Here is a 19,064-nt window from a genome sequence, read left to right as displayed (position 1 = left end):
ATATAAACAGAAAATGCTTGAAATAGTCAGCAGGTCTGGCAGCATCTGTGGAGAAAGAAACAAAGTTAATGTGAGCTAAGGAAACAGACCTGAACTGTTAACTGTTTCTCTCTGCACAGATGCTGCCAGACCTACTGAGCATTTCCAGCATTTTCTGTTTTTATTACAGCAACACCTTTGATCAGCAGTAGCGGTGATAGTGCGAGCCTGGGGGCAGCCGGGAAGGTACGTTTCACTATAAAGTACTTACCTGGCGATTCGGCGGACGCGGACACGGGGACTGCTGGGTAAGTGAACTTATATATTCGGGCAGTGGCGAAACCCGAAACACTACACGTGTAGTGTCTCCCACCCACCCTCCTCCTCCAACCAAAAAAAAGGACTTTTGTGTGGAGGGTTTGGTAAGGTCAAGTTTTCCTTTATATTTTTTTATTCTCTGTTGTCAATTTAGAGCAGAGGGGATGGAAGCTAGGGCAGTTGCATGCTCCTCTTGCAGGATGTGGGAGGTAAGGGTCACCACTTGTGTCCCTGCTGACTTCACCTGTGAGAAGTGCACCCAACTCCAGCTCCTCACAGACCACGTTAGGGAACTGGAGCTGGAGCTGGATGAACTTCGGATCATGCGGGAGGCAGAGGGGATGATAGAGAGCAGTTATAGGGAAGTACTGACACCTAAGTCACAGGATCAAGGTAGCTGGGTGACTGTCAGGGGAGGGAAAGGGAATAGGCACACAGTGCAGGGATCCCCTGTGGCCGTTCCCCTCAATAATAAGTATACCGTTTTGGATACGGTTGGGGGGGCACCTACCAGGGGAAAGCCACAGCGGCCAGGTCTCTGGCACTGAGCCTGGCTCTGCGGCTCAGAAGGGAAGGGTGGAGAATAGGAGAGCGATAGTGATAGGAGATTCAATGGTTAGAGGAACAGACAGGAGATTCTGTGGTCGCGAACGAGACTCCCGGATGGTATGTTGCCTCCTGGGTGCCAGGGTAAGGGATGTCTCAGATCGAGTCTACAGGATTCTTAAGGGGGAGGGGGAGCAGCCAGAAGTCGTGGTACATATCGGCACCAATGACATAGCTGGGAAAAGGGATGAGGATCTGAAAAGCCAATATAGGAGTTAGGTTGGAAGCTAAAAGGCAGGACGAGCAGAGTAGTAATCTCAGGATTGATACCGGTGCCACGTGCTAGTGAGGCTAGAAACAGAGAGAGAATGCAGCTGAACACGTGGCTACAGAGCTGGTGTAGCAGGGAGGGCTTCAGTTATGTGGATCATTGGGATACCTTCTGGGGAAGGTGGGACCAGTACAAGAAGGACGGGTTGCATCTGAACTGGAGGGGCACCAATATCCTGGGCGGGAGGTTTGCTAGAGCTCTTCGGGAGGGTTTAAACTAGTTTGGCAGGGGGATGGGAACCGGAGCTATGGATCAGTGGATGGGGTAGCTGTTGAACAGGCAGATACCGAGTGCAGAGAGTCTGTGAACAAGGTTAGACAGTTGACAGGGCAATGTTTCAGCCAGTATGATGGGTTGAAGTGTGTCTATTTTAATGCAAGAAGTGTCAGGAATAACTTAGAGCATGGATCAGTACTTCGAGCTACGATGTTGTGGCCATTACGGACACATGGAGATCACAGGGGCAGGAATGGATGTTGGATGTTCCGGGGTTTAGATGTTTCAAAAGGAATAGGGAGGGAGGTAAAAGAAGTGGGGGAGTGGCATTGTTAATCAGGGATAGTATCACAGCTGCAGAAAGGTAGGTCATCGAGGAGGGTTTGTCTACTGAGTCATTATGGGTGGAAGTCAGAAACAGGAAAGGAGCAGTCACTTTATTGGGAGTTTTCAATAGACCCCCCAATAACAACAGAGACACGGTGGAACAGATTGGGAGGCAAATTTTGGAAAGGTGCAGAAGTAACAGGGTTGTTGTCATGGGTGACTTCAATTTCCCTAATATTGATTGGAACCTCCTTAGTGCAAATAGTTTGGATGGAGCAGTTTTTGTCAGGTGTGTCCAGGAAGGTTTCCTGACTCAATATGTAGATTTTTTTTTTAATTTCCAAAATATACTTTATTCATAAAGATCTGTAAAAATTACATTGCCAAACAGTTTCCAAACAGCACCAAAAAATACAAACATTGCCAGGGGGATCAGTTTCCTTCAATACTGTCATGAGTTTCTTCCCAACCTTTCCGTTTCACAATTGTCATGTCAATTACAGTTTTACATTTACACCAATTGAGAATATTAACGATACAGTTCGAGGGATTTCCCATGGATCCAGCCCCTCAGTCCAGCTTGGTGGGGGAACCAGACACTGTGGTCTTTCCCCATTGAGCCTTTGCTGCGGCTGCCCCAAGCTTTAGTGCGTCCCTCAGCACGTAGTCCTGGACCTTGGAATGTGCCAGTCTGCAACATTCGGTGGTGGACAACACTTTGCGCTGGAAGACCAGCAAGTTTCGGGCAGACCAAAGGGCGTCTTCCACCGAATTGATAGTCCTCCAGCAGCAGTAGATGTTTGTCACGGTGTGCGTCCCTGGGAACAGCCCGTAGAGCACAGACTCCTGTGTGACAGAGCTGCTTGGGATGAACCTTGACAAAAACCACTTCATCTCTTTCCACACCTGCTTTGCAAAGGCACATTCCAGGAGGAGGTGGGCGACCGTCTCTTCCCCACCACAGCCAACGCGGGGGCACTGTGCGGAGGGGGCGAGACTTCGGGTGTGCATGAAGGATCTGACGGGGAGGGCCCTTCTCACCACCAGCCAAGCTACGTCTTGGTGCTTGTTTGAAAGTTCTGGTGATGAGGCATTCCGCCAAATGACTTTGACGGTCTGCTCGGGGAACCATCCGACAGGATCCACCGTTTCCTTTTCCCGTAGGGCCTTGAGGACATTCCGTGCAGACCACTGCCTGATGGACCGGTGGTCAAAGGTGTTTCCCCGCAGAAACTGCTCCACGAAGGATAGGTGGTACGGCACCGCCCAACTGCATGGAGCGTTCCGCGGCAATGTGACCAGGTCCATCCTTCGCAACACCGGGGACAGATAGAAACTCAGCACGTAGTGACACTTGGAGTTTGCGTACTGGGGATCTACACACAGCTTGATGCAGCCGCACACGAAGGTGGTCATCAGGATGAGGGCCGCGTTGGGTACTTTTTTCCTGCCCTTGTCCAGAGATTTGAACATCGTGCCCCTCCGGACCTGGTCCATTTTAGATCCCCAGACGAAGCGGAAAATGGCTCGGGTGACTGCCACGGCACAGGAGTGGGGCATGGGCCAGACCTGCGCCACGTATAGCAACAACGTGAGCGCCTCGCAGCTGATGACCAGGTTCTTACCCATAATGGAGAGAGATCGCTGCCCCCACATGCCCAACTTTTGTCGTACCTTGGCTACTCGCTCCTCCCATGTTTTGGTGCACGCCCCGGCCCTTCCGAACCATATCCCCAGCACCTTCAGGTAATCTGACCTGACGGTGAAGGGGACAAAGGATCGGTCAGCCCAGTTGCCAAAGAACATGGCCTCGCTCTTGCCGTGGTTAACTTTGGCTCCCGAGGCCAGTTCGAACTGGTCGCAGATGCTCATCAGTCTGCGCACAGACAGCGGATCCGAGCAGAAAACGGCGACGTCATCCATGCACAGGGAGGTTTTCACATGAGTGCCTCCGCTGCCTGGGATTGTCACCCCTCTTATGCTCGCATCCTTCCTAATAGACTCAGCAAAGGGTTCAATGCAGCAAACAAACAAGACCGGGGACAGAGGGCAGCCCTGTCTGACTCCAGATTTGATCGGGAAACTTTCCGATTCCCACCCGTTGATTGACACTGCGCTACTGATGTTTGTGTAGAGCAGTTGGATCCAATTGCAGATTCCCTCCCCAAACCCGATTTTGGAAAGCACGTCCATCATGTAGATGTGCGATATCCTGTCAAAAGCCTTCTCCTGGTCCAGGCTGATGAGGCAGGTGTCCACCCTCCTGTCCCGTACGTAGGCGATCGTATCCCTGAGTAGCGCGAGACTATCAGAGATCTTCCTGCCGGGTACAGTACAGGTCTGATCGGGGTGAATCACCAACTCCAGAGCAGACTTGACTCGACTGGCTATGACTTTGGACAGAATCTTGTAATCAACATTAAGCAGTGAGATGGGCCGCCAATTTCTGATTTCTGCCCTCTCCCCCTTCTGCTTGTAAATGAGGGTGATGATGCCTTTTCTCATGGATTCTGACATGCTGCCGGCCAGGAGCATACTCTCGTATACTTCCAGCAGGTCCGGGCCGACCCAGTCCCACAGGGCCGAGTACAACTCGACCGGTAAGCCGTCGCTCCCGGGAGTTTTACTCGTCTCGAAAGACTGGACGGCCTTTGTCAGCTCGTCCAGAGTTAGCGGCTTGTCCAGTCTCTCCCTCCTGCTGTCATCTAAGACCTCTGTGATAGATGACAGGAAGGACTGGGAGGCTCTGCTGTCTGTGGGCTTCGCGTCATACAGCCCAACATAAAAGGATTTGCTGATCCTTAGTATGTCAGACTGCGAAGACGTTACCGAGCCATCTTCTTTCTTCAGGCTGCTGATAACAGAGCTCTCTCTGTGTACCTTTTGGAAGAAGTAACGCGAGCACGTCTCATCCTGCTCGATGGAAGGGAATCTGGATCGGAAGATAATCTTGGAGGCCTCCTTGGCTAAGAGCGAGGCCTGCTGGCTCTTCACCTCTTGGAGGTCCTCCTTGACCTCGACCCCCATTGACTGCAACCGGAGTAGATTTTGCATAATTTTCAGGAGTCGGGACAGTTCCCTCTGTCTCTCTCTCGCCTTCTGAACACCTTTGTGGATGAAGAACCTCTTGATGTTCTCCTGAATCTCTTCCCACCAGTGAACTGGAGACTCAAAGAGGGGTTTCACGGTCCTCCAACCTTTGTAATCCCTTTTGAGTTCCTCAACGTACTCTGGGGTCAGCAGTGTCGCATTGAGCTTCCACGTCCCTCTGCCAACCCGCTGGTCGTCCTGTAAGCAACAGTCGGCCAGTAAGAGGCAGTGGTCAGAGAAGAACACCGGCTTGACGTCGGTGGATCCAACCGTGACAGCACGGGACACAAACAGGAAGTCAATCCTGGAACGGGCAGACCCGTCCGATCTTGACCATGTGTATCTGCGCTGCGCTCCGTCTGCAGGTTTTCTGAAGACGTCGTGCAGTTTGGCATCCTTAATTGTTTCTGTTAGGAATCTGAACGTAGCGTCCAGTTTGCTGTCGTCACTGCTGGATCGTCCAGCCGCATCGATGATGCAGTTGAAGTCACCGCCTAGGATGACCGGCCTGGACGTCGCCAGCAGCAGTGGGATCTGCTGGAAGACGGTCAGCCGCTCGCTGCGTTGTACCGGGGCGTACACGTTGATCAACCGGAGCGGAGCGTTGTTGTACATCACTTCTGCTATGAGGAGGCGGCCGCCCACCACCTCCTTAACTTCGGAGATGGTGAAGTTACCTCCCCGCAGCAGAACACCCAGGCCGGAGGAACGGCAGTCATTACCCCCCGACCAGATCGATGGCCCGTGGGACCACCATCGCGACCACTGCCTGTAGGTGCTGAGGTGTGGTATTCCACACTCCTGCAGAAACAGTAGGTCAGCTTTGACCTTGGCAAGGTAATCCAAGGTTGAAACACATCGCGTAGTAGATTTAATGCTACGCACATTAATGGAAGCAATTCTTACACCCATGTTTTACTAAAAATTAGTTGTTGCTTCCCATACCATTTGTCCTCGCTAGTCCCAGTCCTTCGGGATGTTCCTGCATACCCATCGTGTGCGCAAGCAGTTTCACGTTGGTTGGGCTCAGAAACCCCTCCTGATTTTTCATGCAGGGTTTGTGCCGCTCGGGTGACATCGGGGGGGGGGGGGGGTCTTGTAGGCAGAGAGCATTGGGTTGTCCTCAGCTGCTTCCATCTGTTCCTCCTCGAAAACATCACAGCTCCCGGTCTCCCGGAGCTCAGGTGCGCCAGACGTGTCTTTGCTCCCGGTGTCCCGGAGCTGAGATGCGTTGGCCACGTCGTTACGTGTGGGGCATTGGGTTTGGGCCACGCCGGGCCCATCACAGCTTCCAGTGCCCGGGGGCTGGGATGCTTTATCATCCATCTCGGAGTTCTGCCGCCTCTTTTGAAGGGGCTGTCGTTCCAGCATTTCCCCGTCCAGTGAAGAGGGGTTGTTGCAGTCTGATTCAGAAGAGAGCCTCCTCTTGCCACTGGTTTGGGTGGTGGCTTTGGGATGTTTTTTCTTTGTTGGTTTCCTCTGGACCACTTGCCACTGACCTGTTTGTGTAGATAGGCTGACTGGAGGGGAAGCTATGTCGGATTTGGTGCTTGGCAACGAACAAGGCCAGGTGGCAGATCTCTCGGTGGGAGAGCATTTCGGTGATAGTGATCACAACTCCCTGACCTTTACTATCGTCATGGAGAGGGACAGGAGCAGACGGGATGGGAAAATATTTAATTGGGGGAGGGGGAATTACAATGCTATTAGGCAGGAACTGGGGTGCATAAATTGGGAACAGATGTTCTCTGGGAAATGCACGACAGAAATGTGGAGGTGGTTTAGGGAGTACTTGCTGCGACTGCTGGATAGGTTTGTCCCGATGAGGCAAGGAAGGGATGGTAGGGTGAAGGAACCTTGGATGACAAGAAATGTGGAACAGCTATTCAAGAGGAAGAAGGAAGCTTACTTAAGGTTGAGGAAGCAAGGATCAGACAGGGCTCTAGAGGGTTACAAGGTAGCCAGGAAGGAACTGAAGAATGGACTTAGGAGAGCTAGAAGGGGACATGAAAAAGTCTTGGCGGGTAGGATTAAGGAAAATCTAAATGCGTTATACATTATGTGAGGAACAAGAGGATGGCCAGAGTGACGGTAGGGCCGATCAAGGATAGTGGAGGGAACTTGTGCCTGGAGTCGGAGGAGGTAGGGGAGGTCCTAAATGAATACTTTGCTTCAGTATTCACTAGTGAGAGGGACCTGGACGTTTGTGAGGACAGCGTGGAACAGGCTGATATGCTCGAACAGGTTGATGTTAAGAGGGAGGATGTGCTGGAAATTTTGAAAGACATGAGGACAGATAAGTCCCTGGGGCCAGCCGGGATATACCCAAGGATATTACAGGAAGCGAGGGAAGAGATTGCCGCGCCTTTGGCGATGATCTTTGCGTCCTCACTGTCCACTGGAGTAGTACCAGATGATTGGAGGGTGGCAAATGTTATTCCCTTGTTCAAGAAAGGGAATAGGGATAACCCTGGGAATTATAGACCAGTCAGTCTTACGTAGGTAGTGGGCAAATTATTGGAGAGGATTCTGAGAGACAGGATTTATGATTAGTTGCAAAAGCATAGTTTGATTAGAGACAGTCAGCATGGCTTTGTGAGGGGCAGGTCATGCCTCACAAGCCTTATTACATTCTTTGAAGATGTGACAGAACACATTGATGAAGGAAGAGCAGTGGATGTGGTGTATATGGATTTCAGCAAGGCGTTTGATAAGGTTCCCCATGGTAGGCTCATTCAGAAAGTAAGGAGGCATGGGATACAGGGAAAGTTGGCTGTCTGGATACAGAATTGGCTGGCCCATAGAAGACAGAGGGTGGTAGTATATGGAAAGTATTCAGCCTGGAGCTCGGTGACCAGTGGTGTTCCGCAGGGATCTGTTCTGGGACCTCTGCTCTTAGTGATTTTTATAAATGACTTGGATGAGCAAGTGGAAGTCTGGGTTAGCAAGTTTGCCGATGACACGAAGGTTGCTGGAGTTGTGGATAGTGTGGAAGGCTGTTGTAGGTTGCAACAGGACATTGACAGGATGCAGAGCTGGGCTGAGAAGTGGCAGATGGAGTTCAACCTGGAAAAGTGTGCAGTGATTCAGTTTGGAGGGTTGAATTTGAATGCAGAATATAGGCAAAAAGACAGGATTCTTGGTAGTGTGGTGGAACAGAGGGATCTTGGGGCCCATGTCCATAGATCGCTCAAAGTTGCCACCCAAGTTGATAGGGTTGTTAAGAAGGCGTATGGTGTGTTGGCTTTCATTAACAGGGGGATTTAGTTTAAGAGCCGCGAGGTTATGCTGCAGCTCTATAAAGCCCTGGTTAGACCACACTTGGAATATTGTGTTCAGTTCTGGTCGTCTCATTACAGGAAGGATGTGGAAGCTTTAGAGAGGGTGCAGAGGAGATTTATCAGGATGCTGCCTGGACTGGAGGGCATGTCTTACGAAGAAAGATTGAGGGAGCTGGGACTTTTCTCATTGGAACGAAGAAGGATGAGCGGTGACTTGATAGAGGGGTACAAGATGATGAGAGGCATAGATAGAGTGGATAGCCAGAGACTTTTTCCCAAGGTGGAAAGGGCTATCACCAGGGGGCATAATTTTAAGGTGATGGAGGAAGGTTTCGGGGAGATGTCAGAGGTAGGTTCTTCACACAAGAGAGTGGTGGGTGCGTGGAATGCACTGCCAGCGGTGGTAGTAGAAGCAGATACATTAGGGACATTTAAGCGTCTCTTGGATAGGTACATGGATGATAGTAGAATGAAGGGTATGTAGGTAGTTTTGATCTTGGAGTAGGTTAAATGTTCGGCACATCATCGTGGGCCGAAGGGCCTGTACTGTGCTGTACTGTTCTATGTTCTATGTTCTATAACACAGGTGTTGGGAGGCTCAGCCTGGCTACGCAATGTTACAAGGACGCTGAGTGACACCATCGACAACGGGACAGAGAGAAAAACACACAGAAAACGAATAGACTGTGAGGAAGCAAAAGTGAGGAACGGAGAGAGAGAGACAGACAACGAAACTGAGATGGAGAAACAAGGCATTTGTATGATTGTGCTCTCCCTGTTGTCTAAAGGTATTTCCTGTTGTGTAAATATGTTTTCTGTTGTGTAAAGATGTACCCTGTTGTTGTGTAAAGGTTTTCCCTGTTATTGTTTTATTTTCTGTTGCTGACTGTCTCCTCACTGTGACCATTTGTCCTGGTTTTATTGTGGCCAAAATCACCATCTGGTGGTGGAGAGGAGACTCTGCAGGAAGGGGTTGACAAAGTGGGAGAGATTCGGCTGGTCCGTGTTTGCAGCTTGTGTTCATGTGAGCAAAAGTGATTTGTTACTGATTGATCTGTTCACTCGAAGGAAAAAGCTGATTGCAATCGAGCGCGTTTTGTTATTATGGGGAAACACTTGATGTTTTGAAAGTGAACTGTTTGTGTTACAAACAAACATAAATAGCAGAGAATGGTTTCGATTCATTAACCTCTGAGTTATGGGTCCAGCACACTTCCACTGCGCCACTCTGCTAACTTCTGTTTTCAATTTTAGCTGCCTGTTCGTGAAATATGTTATTTTCTCCAATGTTTTTATAAAAATGGGATTGTGGTCGTATTTCTCAAGAATCCCGGACTCAGCAACACACGTGCTGACGGACTCACCCTCACTGCACAATGACACAAGGACACTGAGTAACAGCACCGACAATGAGGCAGGCAGAGAAAGACACACAGAAAACCAGGAAGAGATTATCAGGACCCAGAAAGGAACAGACAGAGAAAGGTACTGAGCAAACCAGCAAGAGACAGCGAAAGACTGATGATTTATGTAATTGTGTTCTCTGTTGTGTAAATATGTTCCCTGTGTTCTTTTAAAGATATTTCCTGCTGTGTAATATGTTCTCTGTTGTGTTACTGTATTCGCTGTTGTGTGAAGATGTTCTCTGTTATTGTGTAAAATGGTTCCCTGTTGGGTAAAGATCTTCTCAGTTGTGTAAATATGATCCGTCTTGTGTAAAAGTGTTCCGGGTTGTTTAAATATGTTCCCTGCTCTGTAATGTAGCGCTGAGTCTGCACTAATGGAATTGCTACAGTATCTTCCAGTCTGATACTGTATGAGGGCTGGAATATGATCCAAAGCACAGTCAATACAAATTGAATTGCATTTGTATCTTTTAGTTTCACAATCCGGGGGAGTTTTAAACTGAATTCTCAGTTTGTATCTCAGGTTATACTATCTTTCAGATTCTCTCAATCTGATATCGCACTTGAGAGTTAGACTTAAGAAAGGATGTACTGGCATTGGAGGAGTTCAAAAGCGATTCACTCAGCTGATTCCTGAGATGAAGGGGTTGACTTATGAAGAACGGCTAAACAGGTTATTCATTAGAGTTTAGAAGAATGAGGGGTGATCTTTTTGAAACGTACAAGATTCTGAGGGGGCTTAACAGGGTGAAGAAGGGTCTCTGACCTGAAACATTAACTCTGCTTCTCTCTTCACAGATGCTGCCAGACCTGCTGAGTATTTCCAGCATTTCTTGTTTTTATTAACAGGGTCGATGTTGAGAAGACGTTTCCACAAGTGGGGGAATCTCAAACTAGGCGACAAAGTTACAGAATAAGGGGACACTCATTTAAAACTGAGATGCAAAGGAATTTCTTCTCTCAGAGGGTAGTGAATGTCTGGAAATCTCTCCCCCAGACAGTATTGGAGGCTAAATCACTGAAAGTATTTAAAGAGGATGTAAATAGATTTTTGAAATATTGGAGAGTTGAGGGCTATGAAGAGCTGGCATGAAAGAGGAGTTGAGGTCTGGGGCAGATCAGCCATGATCTTACTGAATGGCAGGGCAGGCTTGAGGGGCCGAATGGCCTACTCCTGCTCCTATTTCCTCTGTTCTTATGTTATGTTATATCTAATGTATATGTCAGGATGCACTATGGGAATTAATACTGAAACTTATAAAATCATAATGTGTGTAAATATTGGGCTGGTATTTAACTTGAATCTCAGAGTACACTATTGTGGTTAATTCTGTAAGTTTGAAAAGGGAACTCTGTGCCATAATGAAAACAAGAAATGCTGGAAACACTCAGCAGGTCTGGCAGCATCTGCACAGAGAGAAGCAAAGTTAACGTTTCAGGTCAGTGACCTTTCAGATGCTGCCAGACCTTTTGAAAGTCCATGTACACCACATCAACAGCATTGCCCTCATCATCCCTCTCTGTTACCTCATCAAAAAACTACAGCAGGATAGTTAAACATGATTTTCCCTTAAGAAATCCATGCTGGCTTTCTAGAATTTACCCACATTTGTCCATGGGATTATTAATTTTGTCCCGAATTATTCTTTCGAGAAGTTTTCCCACCTCCAAAATTGAACTGACGAGGGAGTGAAATGAGATGAGTTGCTCTAACAGAGAGCCAGCACGGGTTCGACAGGCTGAATGGCCTCCTTCTGTGCTGTAGCCATTCTATGATTGTATGATTCTAGCAACAACTGTTGGTGGAGAGGCAGTGATGCAGGAATGTGTTGACAGAAAGGGGAAAGTCTGGGCTGGTGTGTGTTCGGGTTTGTGAATAAAGGTGATTTGGAAGCTGTGTTCCAAATTGAAGTGTTTACTGGAATCAAGAAGTTGATGTAAATAAAGAGTAAAACGTGTTCAGATGAAGTGTGGTGTGTTTGTGGGCAGCAGTAAATATAGTGCTGGTGAATTATTTGTTTCAATAAACTTCCACTGCGCCCTCTGCTGCAGGCTGCTGTTTATATCCAGCTGTGTATTCGTGCTGTGTGTTAACGAGATAAATGTTTGTTTCAGCGCTGTTGAAAAAGCAATAGCATTGCACTCAAACAGTCCCAGACACAGCAACACACGTACAAAAGCAAAATACTGCAGATGCTGGAAATCTGAAACATAAACAGAAAATGCTTGAAATAATCAGCAGGTCTGGCAGCATCTGTGGAGAGAGAACAAAGTTAATGTGAGCTAAGGAAACAGACCTGAACTGTTAACTGTTTCTCTCTGCACAGATGCTGCCAGACCGACTGAGCATTTCCAGCATTTTCTGTTTTTATTACAGCAACACAGGTGTTGGGAGGCTCAGCCTGGCTACACAATGTTACAAGGACGCTGAGTAACACCATCGACAACGGGATAGAGAGAAAAACACACAGAAAACCAAGAATAGACTGTGAGGAAGCAAAAGTGAGGGACAGAGAGTGAGGCAACGAGACTGAAATGGAGAAACAAGGCATTTGTATGATTGTGTTCTCCCTGTTATCTAAAGGTATTTCCTGTATTGTAAATATGTTTTCTGTTGTGTAAAGATGTACCCTGTTGTTGTGTAAAGGTTTTCCCTGTTATTGTTTTATTTTCTGTCACTGACCGTCTCCTCACTGTGACCATTTGTCCTGGTTTTATTGTGGCCAACATCACCATCTGGTGGTGGAGAGGAGGCTCTGCAGGAAGGGGTTGACAAAGTGGGAGAGACTCGGCTGGTCCGTGTTTGCAGCTTGTGTTCGTGTGAGAAAAAGTGATTTGTTACTGATTGATGTGTTCACTGAAAAGAAGAAGCTGATTGCAATAGAGAGCCTTTGGAAGCATCTTGTTATTATGGGTAAAATACTTGATGTTTTGAAAGTGAACTGTTTGTATTGTTACCAAACATAAACCGCAGAGAATGGTGTCGATCCATCGACCTCGGTGTTATGGGCCCAGCACGCTTCCCCTGCAGCACTCTGCTGACAACTGTTTTCAAATTCAGCTGCCCGTTAGTGAAATATGTTCATTCCCCAATGTTTTTATCAAAATAGGATTGGAGTCGGATTTCTCAAGAATCCCGGAATCAGCAACACACGTGCTGACGGACTCACCCTCACTGCCCAATGACACAAAGACACAGAGTAACAGCACCGACAATGAGGCAGGCAGAGAAAGACACACAGAAAACCAGGAAGATATTATCAGGATCCAGAAATGAACAGACAGAGAAAGGTACTGAGCAAACCAGCAAGAGACAGCGAGATAAAAGCAAAATACTGCGGATACTGGAAACCAGAAATAAAAACAATAAATGCTGGAACCACTCAGCAGGTCTGGCAGCATCTGTGGAAAGAGAAGCAGAGTTAACGTTTCGGGTCAGTGACCCTTCATCAAGGAGGCGAGGACAAATAGTATGGGAAGCAACAACTAATTTTTAGTAAAAAATGGGTGTAAGAATTGCTTCCATTAATGTGCGTAGCATTAAATCTACTACGCGATGTGTTTCAACCTTGGATTACCTTGCCAAGGTCAAAGCTGACCTACTGTTTCTGCAGGAGTGTGGAATACCACACCTCAGCACCTACAGGCAGTGGTCGCGATGGTGGTCCCACGGGCCATCGATCTGGTCGGGGGTAATGACTGCCGTTCCTCCGGCCTGGGTATTCTGCTGCGGGGAGGTAACTTCACCATCTCCGAAGTTAAGGAGGTGGTGGGCGTCCGCCTCCTCGTAGCAGACGTGATGTACAACAACGCTCCGCTCCGGTTGATCAATGTGTACGCCCCGGTACAACGCAGCGAGCGGCTGACCGTCTTCCAGCAGCTCCCACTGCTGCTGGCGACGTCCAGGCCGGTCATCCTAGGCGGTGACTTCAACTGCATCATCTGGAGATCTAAAATGGACCAGGGCGGGAGGGACACGATGTTCAAACCTCTGGACAAGGGCGGGAAAAATGTACCCAACGTCGCCCTCATCCTGATGACCACCTTCGTGTGCAGCTGCACCAAGCTGTGTGTGGAGCCCCAGTACACAAACACCAAGTGTCACTATGTGCTGAGGTTTTGCGAAGGATGGGTCTGGTCACATTGCCGCGGATCGCTTCATCCAGTTGGACCATACCGTACCAGCTATCCTTCGTGGGAATGTTTCTGCGGGAAAACACCTTTGACCACCAATCCATCAGGCAGTGGTCTGCACGGAATGTCCTCAAGGCCCTACGGGAAAAGGAGATGGTGGATCCGGTCGGATTGTTCCCTGAGCAGACTGCCAAAGTCATTTGGCAGAATGCCTCATCACCAGAACTTTCAAACAAGCACCAAGATGTAGCTTGGCTGGTGGTAAGAAGAGCCCTTCCTGTCAGATCCTTCCTGCATGCCCGAAGTCTCGCCCCCTCCACACGCGGCCCTCGAGGTGGCTGCGGTGGGGAAGAAACAGTTGCCCACCTCCTTCTGGAATGTGTCTTTGCAAAGCAGGTGTGGAAAGAGAAGCAGTGGTTTTTGTCGAGGTTCATCCCAAGCAGCTCTGTAACACAGGAGTCTGTGCTCTACGGGTTGCTCCCAGGGATGCACACCGAGATAAACATTAACTGCTGCTGGAGGACCATCAATTTGGTGATAGACACTCTTTGGTCTGCCCGAAACTTGCTGGTCTTGCAGCGCAAAGAGTTGTCCACGACCGAGTTTTGCAGACTGGCACATTCCAAGGTCCAGGACTACGTGCTGAGGGACGCACTAAAGCTTGGAGTAGCCACTGCAAAGGCTCAATGGGGAAAGACCACTGTGTAAGGTCCCCCCGCCATAGTGAACTGGGCAGCTGGACCCATTGGAAACCCCTCGTGCTGTATACACCAGATATGGGTTTGCTGTAAAATGTCCATGTCAGGTAAAATGGAGTGGAAGGGTTGTGAGGCAACTCACTCCTGTATTGAAGAAAACTGATTTCCTTTGCACTTTTTGGAATGACAACTTGGTGCTGTTTTGAACTGTTGTGTAATGCATTTTTTAAAGATTTATATGAAGAAAGTATATTTTTAGGAATAAAATCCTGGGGATTCATATGCATAGTACTTTGACGGTGGCAGGACACATTAAGAAAATAGTTAGCAAAGCATATGGGATCTTGGGCTTCATAAATAGAGGTACTGAGTACAAAAGTAGGGAAGTTATGCTGAACCTGTATAAATCTCTAGTTGGGCCACAACCAGAGAATTGCATCCAGTTCTAGTCAACACACGTTTGGAGGGATGTGAGTGTCCTTGAGAGGGTGGAGAAGATTTATCAGAATGGTTCCAGACATGAGGGATTTTAGCTGTAAGGTTAGGTTGGAGAAGCTGGGGTTGTTCTCCTTGGAGCAAAGGAGATTGAGGGGAGATTTGATAGACATGTACAAGATTATAATAAATATGATAGGTTTAGATAACTTACAGGGCGATGGGGATAGAGCGGGGGAATGGGACTGAATGGATTGATTTACATGGGCTTGATGGGCAAAATGAGTTCCTGTACTGTAGTGACTCCATGACTCAATGACTCTCTCTCCTTCTCTCTCTCTCTCTCTCTCTCTCTCTGTCTATCGCTTTACCTCTCTCTGCCTCTCTCTCTCTATCTGTCTTTAGCTGGTCCTCTAACTTTCTATCGCACTCTCTCTCTCTCTTTTTTTCACTCTCTCTCTCTCCATTACACACATATTTGTCAATCACATGTCAAAGAAGGAAGCGTAATGAAGGAATGTCTGCGCCCTTGAAAATGTTTCCAGCAGAATAGTTAAATGTTTAAAGTTTCTGTAGGGAGTTTGACCTGAGATGGTGAGACACAAGGATGTGAGGTTATTAAAGTCTTCACCAAATGTAATAGGGAATAATTTTCTTCACTGGTGAACCCAAAGGAACAAATATGGCACAAGAATGAGAAAAGTCAGAGGATTGAGAAACATCCAATGGTTCTTCACATCTACAAGTCAGCAGACCCACAGAAAAACAGTAGGTTGAGAGTTCAGGTCCAGTGATAGACTGGACAAATATCGAGCCGGTGCTTTTTTCTTTATAAACCTGACATCTGTCCACTTGGCTATTGCACCTCATCTCGATGTATCTGATAATACTGATACTATTTGTATTCCACAGTTGCTTTGAAATCACAGGCAATATAAATGGATTGGGAATGTCAATGGTCAGGAACCATTAATGGATTGGGACAGTCAATGGACTGGAAAATATCAGTGGATTGAGAAATTCTATAGACTGAGTTATATCAATGGATTGGGACAGTTCAGTACATTGTGAAACATCAATGGATTAGGAAACAGGAATTAAAGGGACAGATGGAGTTCAACCTGGAAAAGTGTGAAGTGATTCATTTTGGAAGGTCGAATTTGAATGCAGAATACAGGCTTAAAGACAGGATGCTTGGTAGTGTGGAGGAACAGAGGGATCTTGGGGTCCATGTCCATAGATCGCTCAAAGTTGCCACCCAAGTTGATAGGGTTGTTAAGAAGGCATATGGTGTGTTGGCTTTCATTAACAGGGGGATTGAGTTTAAGAGCCGCGAGGTTATGCTGCAGCTCTATAAAGCCCTGGTTAGACCACACTTGGAATATTGTGTTCAGTTCTGGTCGTCTCATTACAGGAAGGATGTGGAAGCTTTAGAGAGGGTGCAGAGGAGATTTATCAGGATGCTGCCTGGACTGGAGGGTATGTTTTACGAAGAAAGGTTGAGGGTGCTAGGGCTTTTCTCATTGGAACGAAGAAGGATGAGAGGTGACTTGATAGAGTGGTACAAGATGATGAGAGGCATAGATAGAGTGGATAGCCAGATACTTTTTCCCAGGGCAGAAAGGGCTATCACCAGGGGACATAATTTTAAGGTGATGGAGGAAGGTTTCGGGGAGATGTCAGAGGTAGGTTCTTTACACAGAGAGTGGTGGGTGCGTGGAATGCACTGCCAGCGGTGGTGATAGAAGGAGATGCATTAGGGACATTTAAGCGACTCTTGGATAGGTACATGGATGATAGTAGAATGAAGGGTATGTAGGTAGTTTGATCTGAGAGTAGGTTAAAGGTTCGGCACAACATCGTGGGCCGACGGGCCTGTACTGTGCTGTACTGTTCTATGTTCTATGTTTCAGATGAAAGGATTGCATTAATCAATGGATTAGAATGTGGAGAGGCAGGAGAAAATGATGCCATTTTAAGTAGGGGGCCGGGGGTTAGTAGAAACAGACCAGGGCTATTTTACTCTCTATCTCACTCCTTTCTTCTATCTGGCTCATTATCACATCCTCTCTCTCTCAGAGCGGTGGGAATCACTGGAACCCACACTTGCTGCTCAGATTGTTTGGTTCCGGGAAAATACAAGATCCACATCAGATTGACAGGAAGGATAAATGTGATTCAGAGCCAATCATATTCCTTTTGGTGATGTGTGCTCAGCTTTGTTATATCAGCAAAGGCAGCAGGAAATGCAAATCCTGAAGAGTTTTGATCGAGTAAAGAAGGAGAAAGTGTTGCCAGTGACAGAAGGGTCAGCAACCAGAGGAAACACATTTAAAGTAATTGACAAAAGAATTCGAGTTGTGATGAGGAGATTGTTTTTTCCGCAGTGTGTTGTTCTGGTCTGGAATGCAATCCTGAAAGGTCAGTGGAAGCAGATTCAATGTTAACTCTGAATGGAATTGGATATATACCTGACATGGAAAATCTAACAGGGCAATGGGGGAAAGGACAGGAGTGCGGGATGTGGGATTATATTATATTAGATTAGATTAGAGATACAGCACTGAAACAGGCCCTTCGGCCCACCGAGTCTGTGCCGAACATCAACCACCCATTTATGCTAATCCTACATTGCTACCAAACATCCCCACCTGTCCCTATATTTCCCTACCACCTACCTACATAAGTGACAATTTATAATGGCCAATTTACCTATCAACCTACAAGTCTTTTGGCTTGTGGGAACAAACCGGAGCACCCGGAGAAAACCCACGCAGACACAGGGAGAACTTGCAAACTCCACACAGGCAGTACCTGAAATCGAACCCGGGTCCCTGGAGCTGTGAGGCTGCGGTGCTAACCACTGTGCCACTGTGCCGCCCTTAATAGAATAGCTCTGTTAAATATCAAGCAAATGCACAGTAAAAAGGTTCAGTGCTTGGACCTCAGTTATTTTCACTCTGTCAATGGCAGAGAAGGCTCGAGGAACCATGTGGCTACTCCTCATGTTCTTCCCAGTGTCCAGAATAAAGTGTAACATGACACTGATTTCCAGATGGCCGACACAAATGCAACGCACATCTTTTCTGAAAACATCACATTTAAAGTGAGAAACTAATCATAAGGCACGGACGGGGATAGAACCCGTGATCTTCAGTTTACGAAACTAACGCCTTACCACTTGGCCACCATGCCTTTTATTAATGGACACCTGAGGCTCCAGAGGAGGATTTGTGATTCTTTTTCAATTTGGTTGAAACAGCATCGAGAAACATGCACAGAAATAAAGAGGGATTGTGGAATGGGTAAAAGATCAGCCTCATTTACTTCATCAGCATCATGAAATCTTCATTCAGACGTTCCATTCCCATCCTCAGCTTTTCTCACATCTGTACAATAATATAAGAGTGGACATTGGGTTGTTACTGGGCAGATTATATAAATAGACTATGTGCATCATCACAGGAAGTGATGTAATATAATCTGTGTGGCACCTCATGGAGAGTTGTCGATGAAACCTTCAATGCAAGGTGTGTAGAGTAAACTCAGTTTATTTTAACCGTCAGATTCTTATAAATTCTGTACTAAGCCTTGACAGGTATCAGAATATTATATGGGGGCCACAGTAAACCAAAGCGAAGATGGAGAAATCTTTGCCTGCACCTTTGAAAAGGTCACTGGACTGAACCAAGCCGAGGAGTGGCCGAGATGGTTCCAGAGGTTTGCAAGGTATCGTACTGCATCGGGTCTCGTGCAGAAGCCAGACATGGAACAGGTCAGTACGCTATTGTCTGCAATGGAGGGAGTGTGCAGGCAACATCCTCATGAAGAACAGAAGGCTACATGTGAAGAAGTTATTAAGGCACTCAATACATATTTTAATTGAGGAAAAAAATGTCATCGTGGAGCCAAAGTTAAAACGCTGCATTGCTGACAACGCAACCACCAGGTGACGCTGTACTAGCACATGCGCAAATGCAGCCTCTTTCACTGAAACGTCACTGTCTGTGACATTCAGGCAGCTGCCAGGATTAAAGATGGAGCTACTCAATTTATCACAGAAAACAACTTCGACCCAAAAATCCCCTCAAAGTTTGCCATCGCCGCCTCCGTCCCACCCCAACAGTCCCCCGCTACCTCTTGCGCATTCGCGTTATAGAGTACCAAGTCATCTTAATTCACCTAAAGTGAATTACTTTAGGAGCAGTGACTGTCGTTTCATAAGCAAATACGGCACATATCTACACAATGGACATGTTTTGGTTGATACTCGGAGAACGTTGCGCTGTTTGAAGTCTCATTA

At 47.4% G+C, this 19,064-nt stretch overlaps 1 non-coding gene across 1 annotated transcript; it reads right to left on the bottom strand.

The window, feature by feature from the left end:
- Window positions 1–17,884: 17,884 nt before the first annotated feature.
- Window positions 17,885–17,956, bottom strand: trnat-cgu (transfer RNA threonine (anticodon CGU)). The gene has a single exon. It is a non-coding gene; the product is annotated as a tRNA-Thr (tRNA).
- Between the last annotated feature and the right edge of the window lie 1,108 nt (window positions 17,957–19,064).

Source organism: Heterodontus francisci, unplaced genomic scaffold (genome assembly GCF_036365525.1).
Source record: "Heterodontus francisci isolate sHetFra1 unplaced genomic scaffold, sHetFra1.hap1 HAP1_SCAFFOLD_148, whole genome shotgun sequence".
In the NCBI taxonomy this organism is placed as follows: domain Eukaryota; kingdom Metazoa; phylum Chordata; class Chondrichthyes; order Heterodontiformes; family Heterodontidae; genus Heterodontus; species Heterodontus francisci.
The sequence above is the reverse complement of the archived record's forward strand: the minus strand, read 5'-3'. Positions and strand labels throughout refer to the sequence as shown.